The sequence below is a fragment of the Orussus abietinus genome, unplaced genomic scaffold, assembly GCF_000612105.2.
Source record: "Orussus abietinus isolate OABI.00-Male unplaced genomic scaffold, Oabi_2.0 scaffold28, whole genome shotgun sequence".
In the NCBI taxonomy this organism is placed as follows: domain Eukaryota; kingdom Metazoa; phylum Arthropoda; class Insecta; order Hymenoptera; family Orussidae; genus Orussus; species Orussus abietinus.
The window spans coordinates 601,056-619,803 of NW_019394431.1; the positions used below are offsets into that span (position 1 = coordinate 601,056).

At 49.0% G+C, this 18,748-nt stretch overlaps 1 protein-coding gene across 2 annotated transcripts in view; it reads left to right on the forward strand.

The window, feature by feature from the left end:
- Nucleotides 1-18,748, forward strand: part of LOC105701292 — a 78,672-nt gene that overhangs the window by 1,462 nt on the left and 58,462 nt on the right. The window lies entirely within an intron of this gene.

The window sequence follows — 18,748 nt, forward strand, 5'->3', positions numbered from 1 at the left end:
AATGATCCTGAGAAGGGTTACCCTATCTAGGCTACGAGTTTCCCCGAATCCCTAGGTCGAGGGTCTTCTAGATCCGTAGATTGCTGGGGAGGAATTAAATGTTACGGAAAGGCGGTACCGGGAGAACTTGGCGACACTTTTTCCCGTTTCCTCGGCTCGCGGAGGAGAAAAGGTCCTGATGCGAAATGGAGTCCCGAGGTGCTCGTTGGAGCACTCTGCCCAAGGAAAACTTAGGGGGGCTTTAAGCCTCCGGGTTATCTTTACCCTAGGAACTTACCTTATGCGCCGGGAATTTAGAACTCGAGGTCTGTTGCACGGCAGATAGCTCGCGGGAAGGAAGCGCAGGATTACTCCGCAGGGAATCACCGAGGAGGGAGACTTCATATTCTGAAACTCCTGGAGATTTCCCGGACTGCGGTAATCCTTCCCAACTCGTTTGTTGTTATTTATTTTTCTTTACTCAGTTTCTGGAGTACCCACGGTACCTCTGGTACGTAGTTTGCCCTCTGGAAACATTACCCCGTGGAGGGAAAGAAACCCTTGTCTCATTTTTATTCTCCGATCTTGCTCTTTTCAGAAAATCATTATTCACATCATTGAATTTATTACTTTTTTATCATGGCGCCAGAGATTGTCCCTACGGCACTGAAAAATCGTGGGACGGGCCCATCGCGTTCTAAGAAGTCCGGTCGATTTAGGTTAACGCGATAATGGTGTTTGTAGACCCAACACCATTGACCTCGTCAGATATGGTGATTCTCAAGTCGAGATAATCGACCTCGGGATAATCGTCTGAAAAATTCGATTCGATATCACTGGGGTCGGGGGGGAAAAAAAAAAAATTAAATTCTGGAAGGATGCGTCGCCAGTCGCGCGGAATATTTTTTTGGGGTCCATGGGGCCCGGAGGGCCCTCTCTTCCGCGTCCCCTCGCTTCGGGGAGAACCGGTTGGGCCCTCGGTCGGGTTTTGTCCATTGAGAAGGACGCCGACCGATTTCTCGACTCGAGAACGTGAGATTCGACGTAGGCGCGTACCTAGGGCCCCGGGGGCCCGGCCCTTGCGGGAAAACGCCTCCGCGTTCATTTTTACCTGGTTTACCTGGGCCCCGATCGTGGGAACGCGCCCCAGGAAATGGGCCTCATCTCGTGCGCGCGCAGCCTCCCACAAAGGACTTTGTGCATCTCGGGGAGAAATTGAAAGGCCGGGAGATAGACTAAGCGAGAATTAAGAGAAATGCTGATCGAGTCCCGTATCAATTTGTCAATTAACGAGACACGCGTGCACCTCGAGGAGGAGAGCCTTTTATTTCTCCCCTTCGGGAATATCGCTTTCCTTGCGGTGTCCTCTTCCTTTTATATCCTGCGGTGGACATTGCTTTCATTTTCTTGTATCCGGTCGGTCCACGAGTCGGCTGGGAATTTTTATACGGGAAATTTGTATCCTCCTTCACCTGGGGAAGGGAATATTAATTTATTTACTTGCCATTCGCCGGTCACTCGTTTTCAACTATCCTCCTGGCGGGTTTATCTAGACTTGTAATTATCTTTGAGAACAAACTTGGGGATTTTTTTTAAATTGTAATTTAAATTGGTTAATCCTGGTTTAAGAGTATCGTGGGAGGAGTATCTTCGGTGTTTGTGGCAATTGTCGGGATTTTAGATTTTTAGTAGCTGATGTGGGAGGGGAAATGAGTGCCGAAATAACTCGGCAATTACGGCCGAGCCTTACTGGGGGAATAATTAATTTTTCGCGGAAGGCAATGTCAGTGGCCCTTTCTGGAATGGCTCCAAAATTAGTCGGCAGCCTGGAAGCGAGCCGGCTCGTTTTGGGATCAGTTGCAACTGTGTAAACGCAATAATTGCAGCCAGATGAAACTAATCTCGGGGGCGAGACAAGGTAAACCTAAGGTGTCGAGAGGGTTGATAAGATATCCGAGGCCGGTTTATTTTCGTCCGACTGGTGTAAGTGGGAAAGTAAACACAGACATTAAGAAACTTGGTAGAGTTTCCTCTCAATATATATATAGCCGCGAAATATCCTTATTCAAGTGTAGTCGCCGTCACGAGAATGTAAATACAAAGTGTTATTATTCCCAAGAATGCGAGAAATGCTAGGTGACCACTACGAAATTTGTATACCGAGTGCTGGAATTCAAGTATAAGCTCCATTGAAGAGGAATTAATGATTAGAAAATATTACCGAGAGACGCTTGAATGTAGACGATCTTATCTAACGACACGGGAATCCATAAAACTAGGAGGAAAGTAATTTTATACATTAATAGTAATTAATAGTAATTTTGCAAATTTGTATACCAAGTGTTGGGATTCAAGTATGGGCTCCATTGAAGAGGAATTAATGATTAGAAAATATTACCGAGAGACGCTTGAGTGGAGGTGATCTTATCTATTGACACGATATTACATAAAATATGGAGGAGTATAATTGTATGGTATTTCTTTCGTCTTTTTGTGGTTGGAAGAAAAATAAAGAGGCAGAAGTTACTGTCGCGTGTTTTTCTTCCTTTATTTCGGGGAGCCTCGGAATGGCGAAGCAAAGGAATTAGCAAACCGGACACGTAAAATGAGCCCGGAGGTATCAAAGGAAAAAATGTTATTACGTATGTTAATAATCCTTAGGATAGGCCGCGTGGCACGCATCTTAATGACACATATACGTATCGTTTCCCTTCCTGGTGTTTCCTACGTCCATTCCAGAATCTCGGGTTAACGGGATACTCTCTTTCGCCTCTTTCTCGAAGTTGCGAAAGGGGGGAAATATTAAAGCGAGGGGGAGGAGGACGAGAGAGGAAGTAATTATCATATCTGCACAGTGTAACAATTTTCAAGGGACGGTGCCGCGGAATTACATTTCGGTAATGTTTCCTTGAAACGGCTTTAACAGGTGCATTAATTAATCTCGCGATACGAACATCGCGACTCGTTTTAGTTTTTCCAATCTCTTTTGTTCCTGAGATTTCACGCGATTATAGGCAATTCGCCAGGTATTTAATTTTGCCTTTCAGTTTGTTATTTCACGCCGTCCGTTGTATATCGAAAAATTAGCGTTGCAAGGGGAATCGTGTTTCTCGAGCGAGGTGGCCAGGTGAAATTATCTCGGGCACGGTTTCCTGGTCACCATGACGTGCCTCCACCTCATTCGCGAAGTGTCACACGAGCCGGAGCGAGAAGACCCTACGGCTTCCATGGGCAAACAGCTGAGGCTTCCTCGGGTAGGATTCCTACCTTCGGGGGAGTCTATTGGTCTCGGGTCTCTAAACTTTACCCCGAGACCAGACAAGAGTCCCGGCAACACCCTGGAGAGGTATCCCTAGGGACAGCTGATTTTCGGGGACTTCCTCTTCCCAGAGGGAAGAATAGAGCTCAGACCTCGAAGGACCCCAAAGATCTCCCAGCTCCATTTCCTACTCTCCCTAAAGGACCTGAGCATACAACAAATATCGCAAATTAAAAAGCGAATGAAAAAGAAATCGATTTTTCCCCTAGGAAAAACCCCCTTTTCCCCTGACGTAACCTCTTTTTACACTAAAGGTGTCCTTGCAGGGATCGTACCTACTCGAAGCTCTGATAAGTCCTTATCAATTATTCCTTTCTTTTTCCCTCCTCTAATCGTGACATTTTATCGTAAAAATCCTCAGGAATTATCGCACCTTGCGTCGGACTTTTTCATATTTACGGCGGTTTCCCTTTGATAGCGAACCGGGGGTAGGAACGGTGAGAGTCTCTCAGGTGATAATTTTCACACGGCTTTGAGTCGCCTGTCTGTGCCCCCGCTGTGTTCAGAGTTACTCAAGCCAGGCAGTATCTCGAATTTATTTAAAACTCGAGCCTGGGGTCTGGATTATTTAATTTAACCTGCAAAATTGTACCTTTGATCAACGGACCGTTTGAAATTTTCTTCTTCTTCTGTTTTTTTTTTCCCCCTTTATGTCAGGCGGAGTTCTCGCTCCGTCAGTTTGCCTCGATCTCGCTGAATTTCCGCGGGTTTTGCTCGAGACTGTATGGACCTGTGACTGCAACAAATGGAAATAGAAAGTCGACGGTTAGAGTCGGTGGTCGTGCCTCGTGGATGCCGCGGTCAAATGGATCTATGTACACGTTTATACACGCGGGAGAGGCGATTCTTAAACGCCGGTTTCTCGCGGCGAATCCGCGAGGCCGCGGAAGTCGTGAATCATTCGCTAAAGGAAGGCCGACTGTTTGTTTAAAGTCCAGAGTGGAGGAACTGGAATTAAAATAGAAATTGCAGTGGTTTAATCTTCAATCTCGGCGTCGGATTTACGGTTTAATCGGTAACGAGGATGATCGATCTCGACTTTCCGATCAATTTTTCCATGAATTTCGTCTTTCCACATTTTGCAGGATTTAAATAATTAATGTGAAGGCCAGATCGCGGGTGATCGATGGTTTTGAATCGGCTGATCAAGACTCGGGTAGGCAAGACCAAGGATCCAGGCTGCGAGATCGACTTCGCTCGTCGTTAGATTTCATTTAATCGATCTTTAATGACTAATCGGCCGTACCTGAGTGCGGATGAGGAGGTCCTTACCTGCGATTTCTCTCCGCAACGCGATCGCGCGGTTACGAAAGTCGATCGGGTTTGCACAATCCCTCGGGTGGCTCGAGGATCTACCGATCGGCGAGATCGGTGAGAGTAGATCGCGATAAAAGGGGACCGATCGATCGACCCTGTCCCGATCTTCGGAGGTCGTAAAGATGGTCGCCGATGCCGGGGAGGGTTTTACGGCCGAATGTCGGGGTAGGGGGAAAGATGGCCCTAAAATTAGCTCGGCTTCTTGCGGAAGATGTTTAAAGGCGCGAAGTGCCGCCCCCTCGTTACGTACTTTTAACCGGTACACCCGAGTACTCGTTTAAAGGCCCCCCGGAGCAATTGCTCCCCCAAATTGAGACTTCTCGCCGCCCTCGGAGCGTGCCAAATTGAAAAAGGAAAAAGATAAAAAAAAAAAAGAAAAAGTACTCGCCGCCGGCGGAGTAAAGATTCACGGGGAATTTAATTTTTTCGCCGAATTTCAGTTAGTTGGGTCGATAAGAAACATTCGGTGGAGCACTTTCGATTAGAGACCATCCATTGGTGGAACATCGAATTTGGGTGGCTCGTCTTTCCTTGACGATTTATTTCCTAGGACTCTAATTAGAAGGGGTAGGACTGGATAAAAGGAGGAGAAATAAAAGAGGCGATCGGAAATTCGTGCCGGCCTCGGAACGTAGGAGTGACGACGTATCTTCGAGTATGTATCGAGAGGAGGCGTCGATGCTCGGGTTGGTAAATGGTGATTGCGCCATGGGGGGTCCCGAGTCGGTTTAATCCTTTAGACGCCTCTAGGTGTTGGAATCGAGTCACCCCTCTGCGATCTAACTCAAAGAAAGAATAAATGAAAGAAACAAGTGACAGTAGAAAATGTCATACCCCACTCCAAGAAAAAAGAAAAAATCCATTGGACCGATGGGAGATTTCCTTGAATAGCGGTAAAGAAATATTTCGCTAATTCGAAGAGTAAAATGATTTGACTCAAGTGAACTGAAATATTAGGCGTAAGGGAAAGTTCTGTCGGGTTTTTCTAAAGAAGTGTACGTGTTCGAGAAACGGCAGAACTTTCCCTTGCGCCTAATAGAATGTAATACGTTTCGAGGCGTGAAGGCTTTTTCGGAGGTGATCGAACAATTAAGGCGGGTCAAGTAATTATTCTTAGAACGAAGAAAATATTTCTTTGCTTCGATGAGATCTTTTTATCTCGGGGTAAAGGGGATTTTTTATCATCGATGCATATCCATGGTACGTAGAGTGCGGAGGCGTTAAGGCTTTTCGAAGGCGATCGCAGCCCGAGGTGGTCGCCGGCGATTCCCTCGGTTTATTCGAGACATGTGTGTAATGCGGTCGTAAAATTAGTATTTGTCGTGTAGTGTGCCGCCCGATCTTGGACGACGTCGTAAACCACCGCGGAGGAGAGAAGAGCTCTCTCGGGGTGGACGACACGAGGAGGGAACGGTCGAGGACCGCCTATTTTCGGGGCAAACGAGCGGAGTTCCGGTTCTTAAGTTCACCAAAGTTCGGAGGTGTTCTCTTCGCCCCTTCTTTGCCCTCGCTCGGCCCCAACCGGACCGGTTCCCCTGGACGGGCTTTCGGCTCGTTCAATAATTTTCTGAAATAAAAGGAGCCCCCAGGGGACATGTCACGAGGGTAAGGGCTGAATTAATCGGCGACAGATTGTCAACTAGGATAGCGCAGGGAGACGCCTCCGTCTTATCGGTCTTCTTCTTCCTCTTTTATACCAAAGATCTTCAACGAAACTCAAGACCGGGCACTACTCGCTATCGCCCACAGGCCGCGCGAAAGTCGAGATGAAGGAATGGTCTCTAGAAAAGATGAAGTTGATTTTCTTCCTCTTTTTTTTTTTTTTCATTTTTAAACGGGGTTTCGTATTCACGAATTTTTCGAGAAAATCCCGAAATAATGAGGGGCATTGGTGGAAACCATGGGAGATTTTTTTTTTTCTCTTATCGCCAGTTTTATACCCTAGGTCTGTAGGGGTCCTTGAAATTCATTTTCTTGGTAGTTGATAATGACTGCGCTAAACCGGAAGAGAGTGATGAAAAATGTGGAAAACGCGGAGTTGCAATTTTTAGATTCGTGGAATTCACGCATATCTCGAGATAATCAAGGCCAGAGAAGGGGGAGATCCCTCGTCCCAGAGTGCAGTTAAATTTAACGCTCGTGGAGTCGCACGCTCGCGATTCGCTTGCACTTGCACCGAGTCGTGAGAGGGGCCAAGAGGAGAGCCCTGAAGAGGACGAGACGTGTCTATTTCGGGGGCAAACGAGCGGAGTTCCGGTTTTTCAGCGAAGTTTCGGCCCCTTAACCCTCTCGCACTTAGCCGCGCTTTTAGCCCGCGACCCGAGCGACATTTCATCGGGAATTTCCCCCAGTCCGAGTCCCGTGGGATCGGAATCGGTCTGGAGCTGTCGATTCCGTCTCCAGGAGAAATGGTCCCGGTGATTGGTTCCGGTAGGAACCCTTCCCCTGCCTCCAGGAAATCGATTCTCGAGCCCTTTGGCCGCGATCCAAAACCGATTACCGCCCTTAAGAACCTCCTCAGAAAGAGGGTCAGAGTGCACGACCTGGCGGAGTTTCAATCGCGTCTTTTTACTCATTTATCCATTCTCTTTCGTTTAATTTCCGTCACTTTGCACCCGGGACGGATGCAACCTCTCGGAATAATTGGCACACGTGCAAATAAGTCTCAATTTAAATCGGCCACTCCGAGTTTCCTTCTGAATTATTTATGCGCGATACAGGGGCCGATCTCGCGGACTGCACATGCAGTTCGCAGACTGCATATGCACTTTGCAGACTGCACTCGGGCCGATCCCGTCGTCGACCCCATGTCTCTTGGCCCCTCGATAAATCGCTCTTCCGCTCGAAATCGCCGGGGCAATATCGATCCCTGCCCCGATATATCTCGGATCGGCGAACAATGGCGACAATGCCCGCGACTCGATTCGCCCCGGGAACAATTAAACCTGGCCGGCTCGATGAGCTGCGCTTTACGGAGCTCTTTCGCCACGTAAACATCCTTTCGGGGCCTTGCAAAAGGCCCGGCCATTGTTCCCAGATCTTTGGGCCGAGGTTTCCGAGAGAAAGTATCGTCGCGAATTCCCATCTTCGCGAAAAAGGGAGAGAGAAAGACGAGGAACGTCTCATCGGGCCCCTGTGAATTTTCGAAGGTCTCGCTTGGAAATCCCTGGAATTAATTAATTGCTCGTTTCTGGTGGATCCAGATTAATGTTTTACGGGAAGGACGCGTTGCCAGGATCTTGACTCGAGGTCCCTGGAAGGAAGAGAGCGCTTTGGATTTACCTGAAACATTTTTTTTTTTTCGTATTTTCTTCTCTTTCTTCAGGAGACCCGTCATGCTCATCGCTCAGTATTATCTATGTTGGACAAGGCCGGGCTCTCCCATGATTACCGACTCGGTTTCATGGGTTTCTTTATTAGCCATGGTCTTGACGACGCAATCACCCGGTGCCCCGTCGTTGATTTACGCCGGTTTTTCAGATTTTGCGGAAATTTACGGCCACTTCTGGAGCGACCTTACCGCGCGTTTACGGCTTATGGTTACTTAGTCCTAAGACCGGTGACGAGACAATAAGGGGAACGGGGCAATGCAGCTTCAACCTGCCTTGTCGGGCTCAGGATGTCTTCCTGGGAGCCGATGGGACGTGGGCGGGTCCTCGGGAATGCCTGTCCCGAGGGATGAAACAGCATCCCGAGGGAGACCAGCGACTGAACGGCTTAGAGCCAAGTTACGGGACGGGCGAAAATCACAGCTGATCGGGAGTTCCTTAACAAGGATTAAATGACGTCTCATGATAATACTAGAAAATAAAAAAGAAATCCCTGCAAGGGATGAAAAATTTCCAATCCCCACTGCGGAAGTATTAATCGAAGGGGATTTTAATATGCACTCAGAGAGAAATGTCATTAAGCTGGAAAGATATTTCTTTGTATAGTGCCGAAGAAATATCTCGCAAATTCATAGAATAATTATTTCACCCGAATAAATTGAACGCAAGGTTTTTTCCTCACAGCTTGAAATTTTTCTTGTAGATATTTTAATATGGAAATTTAATGTGGCACTTTTGTAATACGCAAGTCCTGGGGCGTTGATTCAGGTATCGGTGGTTTTGGAGTTTCGGGGAGTCTTGGATGTTTTCGTTTTATTTCCTGGAGTGGATTTTCAATTTAAGGGAAAGGATCCTCGGGGTATCGGTGGTCAAAGATCCTGGATCACCTTTCGGATCGACCCCCGCCCCTCCTGGCGAGTCAAGGGTCACGTCAGGCTCTTTGGCAGGCGGTACATCCAAGTAATGGTGCTTAATAACAGGCCTCTAAGCTCGAGGCAGGTGTGCACGGTGCCGTGATTAATTAACCAATGATAGCCCTTCCACGGTTCTCGTTTAGCATTTTACGTTTGACCCCGTCCCTCGTTGCATTCCTCGTATTCCAGGACTTCCGCATCCTCTCTGGACTCGCCTTTTCCCCCTTTTTTCATCCTTCCGCGATTTTATCCTCACCGAGGGCCCCCTATAATTGGAATTTCTCGAATAAATCTCCGAGCTCTTATCGAGGTACTTTAATAGATAGAAAGGGAGGAGCTCTCTTTCTTTTATCACACTTCAGGACGGTGAATACGGCAGATGCAGCTTCCAACAGTGCACTGCCCTCGGTCCCTCCATTGTGCATCTTCGGAGGGTTGCATGCACCTCTGAATACGTGTATGCACTTTTGGGAGGTACAGGATGTGCGTGGGTCTCCCTTCGGGAAACCGATTTCCGGGCTCTCGATGAGACGATTCAGTTTCCATCGCCCTGAAGAAAAAAGGAAAATTGGTGGTTCCAGCCATTTCTCCAGCGGAGATATTCCCTGTGCAGCGAATTCTCTCCGGAGACGATTGCGCACTCTAGAGAAACTACCGAGTTGACAAAAAATGATCAATAGTCCCGGACAATCGACTATTAATTAATGAGTGTTTCCTTTCATTAAAAAAAAAAAAACGATCTCTGCGCCTATACAAATTTCTTCCGGAATTTTAGAAACGATCCAGTATTTTGAATTTTGTTTAGATTTCGAGGGGAGTTTCTTCGATCGGCAATTTCCGTCTCAGGTAGACTCCTTAAGAGAGGTGTCACTTTCTCTCTTTTTACAATCCGCTTACGGTTTTTTTTTCCCGGGGGAAATTTATTTAGCACTTCCTCCTCGGGCGTTTACACGACGCACTCAAGTGCGCCATGCCCGTTTAAACCCAGGCATTGTGCAAAGCTCCGTGGACGACGTCGAAGTTTCGTCGCGCCTTGGTGAAATCCACGCCTAGGCAACCGAAGGGGGGGGGGGGGGTCTTCCTTTATTTAGAGGCAAATGGTCGAGCTTGGGACCTTTTAAAACATGCAAAGTATACGGTACGTGTACGGTTCGCGATGGCTTGTGCACACCTTTAAGGGAGCGCGGGGTATAAACGGATCTTCCCTCTCGGTTTCCGCCTCTCCTCGAGCGTAACGCCCTCAGCTCCTCTCTTCGTCTCTTGGGAGGAAGTACTTTTATGCCTCACGAGCAAAAACCGTGACGGCACACGCCGTCGGCTTCAACTTCGCCTCCAAAGGCGCGGATGCCGCCATGTGGACGCCACCCCCGCGCTCCGAAAATACCCAAAGAGGTCTGGAGGGTCCATTTAAATCCCCGGCTATCCTATAAATCAACCAGGAATTTTGGATAACAGACCGCTGGCCGATTCTGCCAGATGGGAGGGGTGGGCATTTAATTCGGACGCGATCAGCTGATCGGGCCACGTGGTCGCTGGCGGGAGATTTAAATGGCCGCCCTCGCTTTTTGGAGTAAACGATGGCAATTGGGATGAAGGAATGTTTTGAGTGGTGATTCTGAGGACGAAGGGGGAAAGTACAGTTTTCTCGTGGTGGGTATAGGGGGATTCGTCGATTTGGCATTAATTTTGGAGATTTTTCAAAGTTTGGATAGTTTTGACATTTTGGAAATTTTCGGAACTTTGCTATGGGGTTGTTTTGGGGAGGTTTGGCAAGGGTGGACGTGGAAAATTCGGGTCGGAGGATTGCGGAACGCATTTGGGGTGTTCTTGTTTCCGTCGTGTTATCGGCACGCGATCCAAAAATGTCCTGTTTCGAAATATCCTCCCGGTGGCTGGCATCTGCCACCCCTGAACCCCTGAACCCTGGCACGCCCTGGACGAAATAGCTCAGGAGTGGCTGGAGGGGCGCTCGCCGCTCGTAAAAGAGAAAAACCAACCCCTCGTCTCGCCTCAACGTCGAGACGCCACTGGCTGTCTCCCTCCTTTTCTTCCGGCCCTCCTGGATGAAAGAAAAAGCCGAAGTCGTTCGTCCCGAGTTCGACTAAGACAAAGGTGGTGCAATTTTTTTTTTTTCGGATTTCGAAATCCCACGTGAGAAGTTTCCCTCCCTTTCTTTTGTTTTATGGGGCAACCTCGTGACGATTATTCCGAGAGGGGAAGGTTATCACACCCCTTGAAATCAGTGTAGTCATCAATTTCCTCCGAAATTACTATTAGAAATTTAAAAAATAAATTTAATTTCCGTTTAAAATCGAACATGTCAGCTCTATCTCGACGGGAGACACGGCCTAAGTTGCACCCTCTGGCCATGATAATTATATGGGGAGGAAATGGTTATCGGAACTCCACCCATCTCATAACCAGCGTATAGCCTTTCCTTGGGGATTCAATTTTAATAAATCGAGTATCGCTATGTGGGTCTTATTCTTCGCCCCTCGGCCCGTTTAAAATCCAAGGTGGCAGCCCCATCTCGAGGGGAACACAGCCACCCCTAAGTTGCACCCTCTGGCTGGCTAGCACCAGCTGGCAGCCGGAAGTAGCCGCCAGGAACCAGAGAGAAAAATAAGAACGAAGGCCTCTGTAGATCCGGAAGGCCTCGAAGGGGAGCCGCACCCTAGGTGGCCCACTTTTATTTATATTCGATGCGTTATTATTCCGCCTTTTCTTCCCTCCTCTTCCTCCCCTACCGAGAAGAATGCCATCCCCGTTATGGAAATCCGAGCCGAGAGGTGCGAGGCGCGCTTGATTCTTTTCCATCCTCCTCTACAGAACATCAATCGACCACTAATTGCGAATCACACCTGGGTGAATAATGATGCCCGATCGTTTAATTCCAGACCGATCGATGCCCGGGGATCGATTAATACCAGTCATCCCCTATGAATCTTCAAAATCTGAATTTTCAAAAGCCCTTTCAAGGGGCCGCTCGCTTCCACCACAAGGGCCAATTGTCGCGGGAGTTTCAAATCCCTTTAAATTAGGGCCGTGGCGATAAGTGCCATTCCACGTAGCTCATTAACCGGATCGTCCGTGAATTTTACCCCGCTAGATTTCGGGAGATTTCAGCACCCAATTGCGGGGAATACTGCTTTTGAATTACGCACCGCCGGGAACGGCGAGATCATAGATCACCGTCCCATCGACAGGGCTTTCCCTCGTATTCGTTCGAGGTAATCGAGTTTGGTGTCGAGCTCGTTATTAATTATCGACTGGGCAGAGAACGCCGGATGGGGGGCGAAGGGGTGATTACGGTATCACAGGGTATATCACCAGTCCCGGGGAGAAATAAAATGAAATGAAATATAAATATTGAAATGTCTATCTTCTTAGTCGCATTATCCACTCCCTCTCCGTCCTTATCAAACTTGGAATTATTTCGTTCTGCCATCTTATCGTTATCTTCGTGTGATAGGACGTTAACAGAGGCTTTTGGGGGATTAGCCCTCGACGAAAATCGGAGAGGGTGGCAGGTGACGAGGCACTCTGCCGAGCCTGGCGCGGTATGCAGCCGGTATGCACCGAGCATGCACCGGGTATGCAACGAAGGTGCTTGCAATGGCAGGCACTATCAGACGCGTTTCCCTCGGGCAACCGACCGCGAAACACCTGCTGTCAAGTCCTGCCAGAACGAATTCCCCGGGGAAGCCTAAGCCTTGCCTTTGAGCCCGGGATCATGCGAGAAGGCGACTCGCGACGCCATTGTGAACGGTACCCTAACCTTCCCACCTCTCGCGACATACGTGCATGTAAAAGTACACGCATCGGTCATTCTAAATACAGGGATCGGCGGAAAATCGATGAATCAGACCTCCTACACGTGGCCGTATGCCACGAGGAGGCACCTCGTAAAATGGCCCCTGAGTCAGCCGAAAGTGACTCGAATTTTAATTCATTTTCACGATGTCGATTTTCCTGTACGCGATTGGTATCTCGCATTTCGACTTTGGGGCTTTCCTTCAAGTCTGAGAATATTTATACAGAGGTTCCCGTGCTCGAGAGGGACATTAGTACCTAACGGAGGACGTTATTGCGGCGCGCTGTACCCTTATCTCGCGCACCTGTACAGGTAGCCCGGTGCATGTGCAATCTTGAGCTCGCACGGCCTGCATGCGAGTGCATAAGCATTCCGTTGTGAAAGGAGAAGGCTCTGTAGGGACCCTGGGTTAGTTGGAACGGGATTTTCTGCGGAAAATTATGCTCGATCGAGGATATAATTTTTTTCGACTTTTATTGCTCATTTGATTTTATACGAGGGAGGGGGAGAGGGCCGGATTTTTATGCGATCTACCTTTTAATCCTATCGGCTCTAAGGCTTCCTCTCGTTCGCGCCCGATCGCGCTATCGTACCCGACGCGTTTTTTGCCGTCCCACCTCCCGGGAGGTGGCTCAAAGAGACCTAGGACGAGGGAAAACGTCGACAAAGGGGCGGCGAGGGTGCGATAACGCCACGATACGGGGTTATTGACATCCTCGGTGGTTTACGCGCGAAAAAAGTTGTCGTCGCGTTGCCCACTTTCCCGTCCCGGAAATATCTGGCAGGGATTAAAGGGACCCGGGCTCCTCTCTTCCCACGAGGGGGCGAGAAAAGCCCGGAAGGGAAGTTAACCTCAAAAAGGAGACCTAAAAACTTGAAATACGGTAAAACACGAAAATCTTTGTCCGATCGGATGCCTCGATATGAAGTTGAGTGGAGTTGGAGGAACTAGGAAGTAAACTTTCGATTTCTAGGGTGATAGTGGAGGAGGGAAATCAAGGGACGTAATTACGAGGTTGGAGGCTCTTATCAGGTTACCATGAAAATCCCGACCGTGCCGCTCTATTTTTTATGCGGTATAAAATTTCGCGGAATTAATGGAAAAAAAGCATTTTGGATTCATAGGAAATCCCGACCATGTCGTGCGATGTAAAGTTGATTAGAACTCGGGAAAAAATAATTTCTGATTCCTGGGGTGATAGTGGATGAGGGCAATCGGGGGAAGCAGTAATGGGCTTGGAGGCTCTTATCAGATTACAAAGAAAATCCCGACCGTGCCGCGCCATTTCGTGCGAGGATTCCACCCCGGGGTTTCTCGGCGCAATTTCGGGGGCGAGACGCACAATGGCGTCATTTCGGTTTTTGGGGTGACTTCCTCGCTTTCTCCCTCCGATGGCTGCACTTTCCTCACCCTCGTTCGACTTTTGCGACGCACGTGCGACCCACATCCGACCCACATCCGACGTCGCGACGCCTATCCCTCGAGACGTCGACCTCGCGCCTCGGGAAACGACGACACATTTCTTTTTCCTTTTCCTGTAGACTTTTATTTCGACCAGCCGCGTTTATTAATAAATTTCGAATATTAACTTCGGCGAGGCGACTTCCTGGTGTCGATTTTTATACGTACGCACGCCCAATGGGGATGATAAATACCGCCATGGGCGGTGCATGGGGCCTCGCAGAGTACACGTGGCGAGTGCATTCCTCATTTACATACGAGTTTGGCGCTGGTGGGGTAATCTCCGATTTGATCGGCGTACTGGGAAATGCATGGCGATATGCACTTCGGTTTCTATGTCCTTCCCCCTGGGGCTGATATTTCCACGGGGGGCACGAACGAATTTCACCGGGCAGATTCGTTCGCATCGGTTATGCGCAAATATTCCCGCAAATGCATCTGGAATTCTAATAATTATCCGCCAACTTCGAGCTACCCTTCGTTGCATTCTGCATCGGATATTCCTGCGTCCTGGGGTCACGTAAAATCGCCGCTGCATGGGGAAAGAGATATTCGAGGTGCAAGGGGTGGCGAGATCCGGCGACGAGGTTCGCCGGTGCATTCTGCATGGAGTTTCTGCATCGCGGGAAATCGTCGCCCCTTCCATCGGAGTTGCACGTATGTCGGCGGCGAAGGGATCGCAGACGTCGTTCTAAAGTGCATCTACGTGACCGAAATGTTAGTTCGGGACCGTTAGCCCCTCCCAGGGGGAAGGAGCAACCCCATTGCCCGGGAACCATCGAACCGTGGCTCCTTACATTTTACAACGCACATGTCGAGCCCCTGCACCCTCCCCTGTAATCGTTACTCGGTGACCGATGTAATCGCCGCTCCTCTTCGAGCGCTCATGGTTCCCACCTTAACCTCTACTCAAACTGCGAAAAAAACGCATTAATTCCATGCCATAAATAATGCAGGAATTATTATTTAGGAATTTATTTTTGTATTTACATTTGACAACGCACGTGCACCCTCCTATGTAATCCTTACTCGGTGACCGACGTAATCGTCGTTCCTTTTCGAGGTATTAATCGCATGCCATAAAATTATAGGAATTATTTAGAGATTTATTTTTGGGAACAGACCTCGATCATTTCCACGGCATGTGCAGAGAGGGTGCCAAGTGCATCCCCTCGAACGAGGGGTGGGTGAAAATTTCGAAAACCGTCGGTGTTATTGTTGTCTCTTGGACCGCAGATGCACCGGCCGATTGTCGGCACGTGCATCCTTTTGATTTCGCACATGTGCTCTCGTGGACACCCCTTCGGGGGCGATTTCGACGGACCTCTACATGGGGCGTATGTGGGTCAAGTGAAGTAATGGGGAAAAAATGGAGTGCACCCCCGGGGCCGTCGGTTTAACGAGCCGGCCATTTTTACGGGGCCCCAATTTCGGCGGCGGTCTCACGCGTGCGCGCATTGAAGTCACCGAGAGTTCCCTCTATGCGAGCTGGAATTAATCTAGATAAAAAATCCTTATAATAATAAATCCCGTCGTGATAGAATTCCCAGGCTCAGCAGGGATGAGACTTCGCGACCTCGCAGCGTATTAAATGATTTATATTCACCCAGGGAAGTAATTAATTATATAAGAGTTAAGTTTCTAAGCGCCACTCCGCGTTGCCCGGAAGAGAGCAAAGTGGGGACCGGCGAACGAAATCCGGATTTCATTCCGCGGTTAATTTACACCGTATCGGGTCAATCGACGGTCGCTTCTAAGCCTAATCCCTTTATAATGGAGCCCAAATCCATGGCACCCCATAATCGACCGGATCTGCCCTCGACGTTGCACCGGTCGTTTCGGAAAAACTCCACCCCAGCGGAACGCAGGGAAGGGTACGGCCATATCCGACCCGGACACTAGGGATCGTCACGCTCTGCGCTCGCGACAATCGATGTAATGCGCCACGATCGATTATGGCATTTTTCGAAAAGCAATCGACTCGCCCAGCCCATTACTCCCTTAAACATACGGTATGCCTTTCGGTTTAGAAATACGTTGAACAATTCAAGATGAAAAAAACGTCCGAGGTACCGTTTAGGCGGGCAATTTAAATATGGATATTAGTCAGTATTAAATGTCTAATTATAAGTGGCGGATAATTCAGACCCTCGTGCAGCCACGGCGAAGGAAGCGAATTTCGTGAGGCGTCTCGCGGTGGCTCGTCATTGGGGGCCCTTTATTTATTTCTTTCGTATTTTTTTAAAGGGCTCGCCGCGATTCACGCGATGCCGCCGAGGTGGAGGCGCTCTCTGTTCGTTGAACTTCTTTATGCTCATGTCGCACTCGAAGGCATAATACCAGCTCACCGACCAGGTAGCAAAACATGGACAGATGTTGGCCTGCTCGACATCGAGCCCTCTCTCCATTGTCGCTCGGAAATGATGTTGCGGTTCGAGAGCGGCCCAGTGAAAAGGCGCAAATTGTCGGTGAATGGGCGGGGAGATTATGCCAGGGCCTCGTGAAATGCCGGAATATCATCACCAGATGTCCGCTCGACCCGGCGGTAATATTTCGGTATTTTTTATTCCTTTATTTTTACCCAGAAAAAATTCTTTTGTCTGTTTAACGCCGGGCGCTGGAAACTTAGGATTCGCCGATTTCGACGTCGATAGGAACCAGTAAGCGATTCCAGATCTCGCGTGTATATTCACTTCCCGTAGCTGTCGGGCATAACAGTACAGGCTCACTTTGTGATAAGAATCACACCGCATGAACTGTCACAGTAATGCCTTTTATCGCGCTTAGAGAGTGCCTAAGGGCCGCAGAAAATTCCTCGAGACTCGGCGTTTCCGATTGCGAAACTCGCCGAGCCGGGAATAAAATGGCCGTTTACTTGAACATACTTAAATTCCCGGGAATTATCTCCCCCTACTTCCGCAAATGAAGAAGACCCTCATCGAGAAATGCAATAAACGCCCGAGTACGAGTTCGCGATCCTGAAAATATTTCTGCACGTCCCAGCAATGACTTATCGCCCTGTAAAGTCGATCACTGGTATGTTTGCAATTTTTTGCAAAGTACGTGCAGATTTTTTCGACCGAGGGTTTCATGTAATTTGTTGTTAATTTCATGGGAAGTTTTTTGAAGGGGTGGTTTGGGGGTTCGGTCCAGAGAGGAACTCGCTTCGGACGGCCTGTCGGGAATTTGCAGGGGCGCGATAACATCGGAATAATTATGCGAGGGGGATAATTGCGCACAAAGAGGTCCACGTGGTTCGCGCTAGATTTAATCTGCGGGGCTTGATGTTTATTCTGCATCTGCATAAGCATTCCGCGAAGCTGCACGTCGAGCCACTCGATAGCCCGCGAGAGGAGGGATCAACGACCGGGTGGATCATCTCCTCCTCGTCGTGGATCTTCATCTTCTTGTCCTCGTGATCCATATTTTCCTCCCCCGTTAATTGACCCGACGCACTATTTAATTGCGCCAGCTGCATAAATCGACGGGGCTATGGGGAACCTCTTGAAATTCGACGTCGGCTTTGAATTCGAGGGGATATAAAAATGGCGGACGCGGGATCGGGCATGAATCACGATACGCGCACGTAGAGTGGGATGCATCGCGCATAATGCCTAGGTGCACCGCGAAGTACGCCGTCACGGCGCGTTGCATCTGTCGTTAGATATGCGTCCGGCATCTCGAGTGCAGCCGACGGACGTTGGATGGGAGTCTAGGATCGATCGAGTTATCGGCGATCGGGTCAATCGAATTGTACCGACGAAGGACGCGGGAATGGAGTAATAGACTATAGAACGAGCCGATTATTCCTTTCACTGCGATCCCCGTTGATCTTTTCAAGTGCATTCTGTCTGCCTTCCTATGCGATGGGTCAAGAGTACCGATCGTCCAAAGTTAACGAAATAGAAATACGAAAACAAAAGCTCCGGCAATTCGAATCCCGAGTGACAACAATTTCATATCAGGAATTATGAAGGGGGATGTTTTATTTCAAAAATTGGATAACCTCAAGTCCCTATACGCGAAGAGCCGGAAACAGACATTCCAGATCCGGCGGACCGAGGGTACCGATTTTTAACTTCCGAAGTTAGCGAAAAAGAAGTATCTGGAATTTTTAACCTACTTATTTGTGGTAATAATCTTTCTTTCTTTTTCGTTAATTGGCATGGAAAAAATTCAATGATCTCGGTCTTTTAGGGGGAATCGGATGGAATAAGGAGGGCAGCGAGTTTCAGGTGGAGTCGGGTTTTGATCACCTTATCGTACCGCCGCGTCCCTAATCGCGGACGCGGAGGAGGGGGACGCCTTGGTCCGCAAGCAGAAATTCCAGACCCGGCGGAATTCGGTTACACGGGGCGGTTGCGTCGCGTAAACCGATCCCGGTCAATTTTTAACAAAGACGAGGTGCACGTCGGACCCGATTAGTCGTATTACGGGCTCGATTGCGTCCGACAGAGAGATAAGTACGAGCGTCGGTTCGGAACGCGTAGTGGCACTTGCGGCCGATCCGCCGCGGAAACGCGCCCGCCAGCCCGCGACATATGGCTCGCCGAACCGTCCGCATCCGTTATACGGATAACGCCCCTGGATAACGAGGAAGCCCTGCGTTTCCCC